Here is a 9,943-nt window from a genome sequence, read left to right on the forward strand (position 1 = left end):
AACTTTAGATAAAGTTAACATGCATGAAACCTTGTATTTATATTCTTTCATACACTTACACGTGGTATAACATGATTTTGGGTGGTGCATATTCTACAAACACGTGGTATTGGAATCATGTTCCCACGAACACGTGTATATCATTAGGTAAGCTTGGATTTGCTTACCCATTTCCTCTCGAACACGTGTATATCAAAAAGGAAGCAAAGTAGTCAACAATGCATGCACTCAAAGGAAAGAGCCTACCTCTGTTACAGGCCCATGCAGAGTTACCCACAGCAAAAGTTGAATTTCCCGAGTCTTCCAAGATGCTTTCCACCTCTAAAAAGGTTAAACTATTTACAAGTTCTGGATTTGAGCTCCAACAGGCTAAACTGCACCGTTCCGTTTGCGCTGTTCGAGCTTCCCGCGCTGCAGCAGGTGACGCTGTCATTCAACGGGTTTTGGTCGATTGAGGCTTTACAGTGCAACAGCTGGGTGTAACTGCACATTTACCGGTTGCAACTGAAGAAATCTCAGAAGGGGATACATGTGTATCACTATGAGAAGATTTTGTTCTAGGTGGTGTCTTTGGAACCAGTGAATTACTTGGAACAGATGGTGTAGACTGGTTGAATAAGCATTTAGCAACATTGGATCCCTGAACTTGTGATTGCCTGGGTATGCAGTTCTCTGATGAAGACTGAATGGCTGAAGGCTGAGCTACAATTGTATTATTGACAACGTTATTAGATTGTTGAGGAGCATTTTGACCTTGGACATGGATTTTCCTACTGGATGATCTACCACGAGATTTTTTAGCAGCGGGAGGAGCATCCGCAGTTTTAGTATCCTTTCTCTTTCTGTCAGATACATTCACTGTTGGTACTATCGACATGTTTCCACCCTTGGCATTTGAATTGCTAGATTGAGGCACTGATGGTGTGTTCAATTTGTTTTGCACAGAAGTAGGATTCCCTGGATGAGATTTGTAACTAAAAGTTGGTTGAGGAACCGCTACAACCGCTGATTTTGCAGCAGGTGCAGGGAGGTTTCCACTGGCATTGTAAGCAGTCATCACATTATGCATGCCTTGCAACAGCATCTGAACCCGATTCTTCTCTTGCTCCATAACGACCCGATCTTGATCCAACATCACCTTCTGCTCCTTCAAGCAGATATATATACTCATCCAGCATCTCACCCAAAGTCAACAAACTCTTCGGTGCCTCGTGAATGGGTGAATTGGCGATGAGGGAAGAGGCTTCGTTTCTGAAGGTGGAGCGAGTGAAGGAGAAGTTGTTATCGTAGAGGTATCTGTCGACGATGAATGCGATCTGAGTGGGAGTGACTTTGCCTTTGCCGAACACCTCTAGCTTTCTTGCTTTGGATTGTTTCCCGCCATTGTTGTTCGAACACCTCTGGCTTTCTGCCTTTTGGGCGGTGGATTTGACACTACTAGAAAAATTAAAATTAGAGAGGGAAAAAATCCGTCACTAATCTTCAAAAAATCCGTCACAAATAAGTTAGTGACGGAATTTGTGACGAAAATTATTCCGTCACAAAATTTGGCGTCACAAAATATTTAGTGACGGATTATTTTCTCCGTCACAATTAGTGACGGAATTAAAGCATCACAAACAATATAATTTCCATCACTAATTTGTAACAATAAATGTTTAGAATTTAATAAAAATCCGTCGCAATTTGTGAGGGATTAAATCCCTCGCAATTTGTGAGGGATTAAATCCCTCGCTATTTGAGAGGGATTAAATCCCTCGCTATTTGAGAGGGATTGAGAGATATGTGAGTCCGTCACAAATTGTGATGACACAAAATCCCTCACAAATTGTGATGAAAGAATCCCTCGCTATTTGAGAGGGATTAAATCCCTCGCTATTTGAGAGGGATTGAGAGGTATGTGAGTCCGTCACAAATTGTGATGAAAGAATCCCTCGCTATTTGAGAGGGATTATATCCCTCGCTATTTGAGAGGGATTGTTTGCGACGAAGAAAATCCATCACAAATTGTGATGCCTATTACTGACTAGAATCCGTCACAATTTGCGACGCCATAATTCCGTCACAATTTGCGACGGATAAAATCCGTCACTAACTGGGTTGAATCCCTCACAAATTGGGCGTCTTTGATGAATTACTTATTAAAAGGTTCTCTGGTAATCGATTACCCATTTCTTGTAATCGATTACCAGACAATGAATTACTTATTAAAAGGTTCTCTGGTAATCGATTACCCATTTCTCGTAATCGATTACCAAACAATGAAAATTATATGTTCGAAATTTACTTATTAAAAGGTTCTCTGGTAATCGAGTTTAAAATTAACAAGCCATCGAGTTTAAAATTTAAATTCATCTTTGTATCTAAGTAAAACTTTATAAAATTTAAGATCATCAAATTAGTACAACTCAAGCATAAGTGTAAGTTAGCAAGATGTTACATCTAAATTAATTATTAAAAAGATTAAAAATATTTTGTAAAATTTATTGTAGCAATTACATTCAATTATGCCAGGAAAGAAGAGACACTATGTGTTTTAGTGTTTTTCTATTTTTAAAATAAATTAAAATTAAAATAATAAACTCACTTGGTTTTTTCTTTTGTATCTTCGTCTGAATCCTCTGTTGCAGTAGTGCCAGTAATGTTATCTTCCCAAAAGATTCCTTTGCGTCTCCGAAAAAGTCTTTCACTTTATCAAGAACGGTTTTTAGTTGATCTTCTTTTGGGAGCTTGAATTCAGAAAAACATAATATATTAGTGGGAGAGTATCCAAAATTATTTAATTAATTAGAAAGTATACATAATGTGGACTATTATCAATAAATCCTAACTCATATATATATATATATATATAAGGTTTTGAAAATATAAGTTTTGTGTATCTTAAGTTTTAATGAGGAAACTATTGTTTTAAGAGTCTGGTAATCGATTACCTATACATATAATCGATTACCAGACAAATGAAAATCATATGTTCGAAATTTACTTATTAAAAGGTTCTCTGGTAATCGATTACCAAGTATTGTAATCGATTACCAGAGTCTATTATTCTGGACTAAACAATAACATTTGTCTTCTGAAATTTTAATAACAAGTAACTAAGTGTGCTATATAATCCTATCAGCTGCAAACAATCATTGAAAAATGCGTTTATAGTATGTTAATGGAACAATATGTGACATCTAAATAGTCCAAATTCCAAAGTAAAAATTATGCCAAGACAATCTTAAGCACTACTACTAGTAGTAAGCAACACTAGACAAGCAATAAAAGAATTGACAAATTAATCAGTTAGCACCAGTGTCACATATAGCATATATTGGTGCAATTCAGTTTTCACATGCAGTCATATTTTGTGGTTATTGGTTTTCTCAATTTGTGGTTATTAGGATCAGTTGCTGCAATGCTATTGGATCAAATCAGATTTTAACACTCTATTAAGACTACTGTTGTTGTTGTGGCTACTACAAACTTAATATGCTAATACAACATATATATGTATGATAGAGTAAAAATGTAATAAAGCAAACTAGTGAAGCAGAGGTATAAGGGTCCTCTCTCAACTTTAGAAAATGCCTCAGCTTATAATTGAAGGAAAATGACATTTAGGATTATTTATAGTTGAACAAACCAGAAGGAGACATGTAATAACATGAATAGAGTACAAGCAACTATGAAAAATTCACGCAGCTGAAATTAACTTAATGATTCATAAGGTATAAAATGCTTTGAAAGAGTTTAAAGTTTTGAACAGACAATAACCTTTAGAGAGGAGAAATAAGTATGGTCCACAAGTTCTTTATACATCTTTCTTTAACAGGAGTAAAAATCTATGGCACATATATTAGAACATCCATATATGACATACACACCAAAGTGTTTCGTTCCACATCTAGCATATGATATATTCTTCTTAATGACACACCTACAGAATTCTGCAATTTGATTTAATTTCACAACTTCACGTGGTCCTGGGCACATGGTATCCACGCAGCAGTTTCAAACTTACTAAAGCCATGAGGCTCGTCCCAGCATTAGCCAATTGCATTGAAATGACACAAATGAAAATGAAGATTCAAACCATTTTTTTTTATCTCAAGAACAAACACTAAAACGGGAATTTTTGTCTCAATCACACTATCATACGAGCATTGCATATGCTTACATAACCCAGTAATCCAAAGTTCATTTCTCACAGTAGTATAAAAAAAGCTACAACAGAAGAACTAACTCTTCTAAAATTTTCTCCAGATAGCCTTTTCTTATACAGTCATAATAAACTAAATCAACTCACTTTAGCAAATAGACAATCCAAAAGTAAAATCACAAGTTTGATCAACAGAAGAGTCAATGTCAATCAGACCAACACAAAATCATCTTAAGTTGAAGCAGTAGAATGTTCAGCACTAAGATAAAAAATTAAAAAAAAATGTTAAACATACCAGCATAATATCCCCGCGGATTCGAATCCGGATACAGTGATTCAAGGGGCTTCACAGGACCCCATAATCTTCTATTAGAGGGACTCTGCAGCACAAATGACAAGAAAAGATTTTGAAACCCAAAAAAAAACAAAAACAAATGCACACACACAAGTAAAGCACAAAAGCTCAGCCAAGGAACCGACAGATCCAACCCAAGGAACAAAAATCAACATTGGACTAATTTCCGTGAACAAAAACAAAAACAACATCTGACTAACCCATATGCGGAAAATGACACCAAATGCACACCCTTGAATGTATCACCCTTGTCATTTTCCTGAGCACAGCCAAAATTTTGAAAAGCATACACTACCTAGAACATAGGGGTCACCGTAGCAATTCAAAGAAAACAGGGAAGGAGAAATTGAAGAAGTTGAATAGAAAAGGAGAAATTGGAAAGGAAAAAGGTGAGATCTTTGTGTGATTAGATGATTATGGGGAGAATTGGTTTCTCAAAGATGGGTCTCCAAGACAACAGGGAAGGAAGTATCGTGGCCGGCGAGGGAGTCTCCAATGTGTGCTAGGGCAAGAGCCAAATTTCGGAGGGAGTCTCGAATGGAGGGAGCCTGGAATGGAAGGAAAAAGCTAGGCAAGAGCTAAATTTCGGAGGGAGTATCGAATGGAAGGAAAAAGCTAGGGCAAGAGCTACTAAATTTCGGAGGGAAGAATACCTAAATGAAATTTAATTGTTAAATTTCAGAGGGAAGTAAATGGGTTGGGCTTGGTTTCTAATAATGGGTTTAGGAGCCCAAAAGTGGAAAAAACCCATAAGCCCAATTCATGACAACTTTATTCAGTCAATATTAAATGAAAACATTATAAAAATTATAACTCAAATCATAATAAAATCTCTCTAATATTTATAAAAAATATTAAATTTTTAATATTATTTTTATTTTTATTTTTTTGAATAATGTATCAACAAAGGAAACTTTTTATTAGCAAGTGAAAAAGGCAACTTAAAATTTTGTCGCGCATAAACTTTCTTATTTCTCTAAATTTTACCTTCATTTCTAATTACACTTTTTTTTTTTTGCATTTTTTTAAGTACTTATGTGTGATGCTTATATGTATTATTTTTTAATTTTATTTAGTTACTTTTTATATTTAATTATTTTTATTTCTTTCTTATACGTGTTAATTTTCTAATTATTTTTTTTAAGTTATTTAGTTACTTTTTGTATTTTTATTTTACTTTCAATCAAAATTTAATTATAATAATTTTTCTTTATTTTTAAAATGAAATAACATCCTATAAGTATTTAAATAATTATACATCCAACACTTTAAAATTATATAATTACTTTTTAACATATTCAAATACAAAAGTTTATTAAATTTTAAACACTTATAATATTATAAGATCTTATCATATAAAAACTTATTATATAAGATCTTAAAGAAGTTATTTCTTAAAACATATCATTATTCATTGATCTTATTACATAAAAACTTATTATATAATATCTTAAATAAGTTATTTCTTAAAATATATTCTTATTCATCGGATGTTTAATAGTAATATAATTTGTTGAAATCTTTAATATTAATATGATTCGTTGAATCTCTAATTAAAACTTACATCGTATAAAATCCAAATTAAAGAAAAAGGTAACAAACACATGTAGGACGACAACTGATAAACTAAAAAAGCATAAAGAGAAAATGAAACACAAAAGGAAAGCAAATTATATATATATATATATATATATATAAAAGAGGATGGATCTTTTTATTCTAAGAGTTACATAGACTTACTCCATTCAATATCTCATTTTCTCTATCAAATTTCAATGATCTAACCGTTCAATTTAAAATTCTTAATGCATGGATCAAATATGTAAATTGTTAGAAAATTTAAAAATCGTTTGGTACTTCGTTTCATTAGTTTTAATCAATGTATAAAATAATTTTATGATTATCCGTCAATTTGAATTAATGAAATGAAGTATCAAATGATTTTCAAATTTTCAAAAAATTTTCAAATTTGATCTATGCATTAACAATTTTAAATTGAACAGTTTGATCGTTAAAATTTAATGTTGAACATGAGTTATTGAATGAAGTAAGTCTATGTAAACTTACTGTTGGAGTAAAAGGATCCCTATTCATATATTAAATTAGGTTATCACATACCATTATATACACTTCATGTCTTTAAATGTTTTAATAAAAAGTAAATTTAATAATTAAAATTTATTTATTTATTTCTTAAGAATTGAGGGTTATAATATTATCCATTATTTTGGAGACAAAAATCAGTTACAAGATGACGTAATATATTTTCCCTTTATCTATATTACTATATAGATAATCAAACAACTATATATTTAACTATTTTTATTCCATTCATTTTCTCATTACCTATATTTTACTGATTTACTACTTAAATATAAAATTCATAAATCAATTAATAAAATGAAAATTTAATAAATTACTACAACTTGGAGAGATATTTTTTAAATCAATCAAGATTAAGAACAAAAATAATTATTTAGTGTAATTATTTTAAATATAATGTTTTAATTTTTAAATAAAGAACATTTAATCTAGCTAGGAAAAGTTACATTGACCCCTACTTGAAGTTTTTCTAAATGATGTTGTATATATATATTCTCAAATTTTTAAGAAAGAATTAATTTTCTTATTTATTTATTTAATAGTGGCACATACAATTACTACTTATATAAGATAATACTATTTATTTATTTAATAGTGGCACATACAATTACTACTTATATAAGATAATACTATTTTTGGCCTAGTGGCCTACCATGGTCATGTAATCGATTACCAGTGTGCGTCTGCTTGTTTAGAGCTGTCAAAGTGGGCTCCAGCCCGTGGGTCAACCCGGCCCACCTTGAAAACGGGCCGGGCCAGGCCAAAAAAATGAAATAATTTATGATAGGTCAAAAAATGTGACCCGGCCCACTTTCGACCCGGCCCACCCGGGTTGAACCTGTGGTGGGCCGGGCGGCCCACCTGACCCACTTACCAACCCATCCCCTAAACCCACTAACAACCCACTAACAACTCACTTAACTATTTATTATTATATATGCATTATTTTAATAAGATATCATTTTTTTATAGATAAAGATAAAATTAATGTTGAATAATATGAAATTACTATAAATTTATCTATCCAAACCTCTAATAAAATTTAATATTGATGAATAATCACTCTCATGAAAGATTTTTTATTTTTTTTGTTTTAATTTTTTAAAGTTGCACACTTATTAATTTAATTTTAATGTTGTACCCATGATACTTAGTTTAATAATTTTTACTTTAGATTAAATATTATTTTATATTGAAATTTATTTTAAATTATAATTTTTTTTTAAAATAAGGTGGGTTGGTGGGCGGCCCGTTTAGCCCACCAACCCGTGGTGGGCCGGGCCAGGCTAGAAAATTTTGCATAATAAACTTGGTGGGCCGGGCCGGGTTGGCCCACTTAAAAAGGGGGTTGAGATGGGCCGGGCCAAACGGGCCGGGCTGGCCCGTTTTGATAGCTCTATGCTTGTTCAGGTATATGTAATCGATTACATAGTATTGTAATCGATTACCAGTGCGAACTTCACTTATCTGGGTAAAGTGTAATCGGTTACCATGGAATGTAATCGATTACCAGTGCCAAAAATGCACAGAATCTCAAAAGGTGTAATCGATTACCATAGTCATGTAATCGATTACACGACTCCTCTGCACTTAAAAAAGTGCAGTTCGTCTTCTTCCTCACGAAATAACCTCCATAGCCTTCGCGCCCTAACCTCTACAAATTACCATATCTTCCTCAAATCTCAACAACATTAAGTCCCGTTTGTTCCATTCTTCATCATTTTCTATTCTCTTCAATTCTACCGATTCGATTTTACAAAACAATCACTCAAATGGCGGAATCATCCAAACGTCATAAGGGTTCTTCGTCACGTTCAACCACCGCCACGTGCCGCCAACAGCCTCCCTCCGACGACGCCCCTACTCCTACGAATCCCATTCCGTACACTGGACGTGCTCTCACTCTGTTCTCCACAGACGAACAACGAGATAAGTACTACCAGTTATTTTCTCAAAGAAATATTGTTGATCCCAAATATATCAGTATTGATTTTTTTGAGGATGAATCTTTTGAGTGTTATACGATTTTTAAGAATTCTGGGTTAGTGGATTTTATGGCTATGAAAAACCCTGTTTATCCGAAATTAGATAGGGTCTTTTACAGCAATTTGGAAATTAGGAATGGAGTTCTTTACAGTGAGGTTAAAAAGATTCCAATAGTGATAAATCAGTCTCTGTTCCGGGATTTATCAAAATTAAAAGATCAAGGTACTCTGTTTGAGGGAACGATACCGGATACATGGAAACCAGAATATTCCCATCCCAATGCCCGAAGTATGATTTGTGTGGATAATGTTGACATGACTGGAAGATTATTGGCTGGCTCAATGAAATTTGATTATAGAATCATGCATTACATAATTGTTCGGGTACTGCTTCCACGCACGACTAACCTTGCACAGGCTTCAGAAGAGGACTTAATTTTGATATGGGCTCTAATCACTGGCTGGGAATTTAGCTGGGCTCATCTGATTAGGAGTCGAATGAAGAAGGCCTTGCGGGTTAATGCTTTTCTTCCATACCCACATTTTGTAACTACTATTTTGGAACATTTTAAAGTTCCTTTGGAAGATGAAACCTGGGTTCCAGTTAAGAGGGTCTTTGAGATTGGAGCAAATGCAATTGCTTCCTTTGGGTACAAGAAAACACTGGATAACACCTGGGTCAGGAAGCGGGATTTTCAAGCAGTAGACACTGACGATCGAACTCCGTCACCACCTCTTCAAGATCCCTCATCAGCACTTTTCTCGGATGTTCTCAATGAAATTAGAGATCTCCGGTTCTATGTTGGTGAACGTTTTGATTCTCTTGACACTCGCATGACTCGTCTTGAGGAGGAAGTAAAATCTCTTAGACCCCCTTCTGAGTAGCTACTTGACTCTGATTATGTTATTTGCTATTTTAGTTTATCTTATGTTTTGGACTATTTTTTAGTCAATTTCTGGATCTTTGATTAGTATGTTTTAGATTAATTCTGCTCGCTTGACTCTGACTATTTTGCTCATAGGACATATTTTACTTTTGTTTCTGAATGGTGTTTGTTTATCTTATTCAATTTTTTTTATATATTGTCTCATTCCTTTTGATGTTGCCAAAGGGGGAGAGAAAAGGAAAAAAGGGTCCTGATCAAATATTAGATATTTTGAATTGAACAATTTAATCTGATCATTACAACTGTCTATTTAAAGTCAAATTTTTACAATATAAAAATTAACATCAAACAATGATTTATTAAGGGGGAGACTAAGGGGGAGTGATCGATATACACTGTTTTATGTTTCTTTCCATCTACAGTATGTTGTCATCATCAAAAAGGGGGAGAATGTGGAAGAACGTAT

At 33.5% G+C, this 9,943-nt stretch overlaps 1 pseudogene; it reads right to left on the reverse strand.

Annotated features, from left to right (window-relative positions):
* Window positions 1–433: 433 nt before the first annotated feature.
* On the reverse strand, window positions 434–8,297 carry LOC145954813 (uncharacterized; annotated as a pseudogene).
* Between the last annotated feature and the right edge of the window lie 1,646 nt (window positions 8,298–9,943).

Source organism: Cajanus cajan, chromosome 2 (assembly GCF_000230855.2).
Source record: "Cajanus cajan strain Asha chromosome 2, NIPB_CcT2T_4, whole genome shotgun sequence".
NCBI lineage: Eukaryota > Viridiplantae > Streptophyta > Magnoliopsida > Fabales > Fabaceae > Cajanus > Cajanus cajan.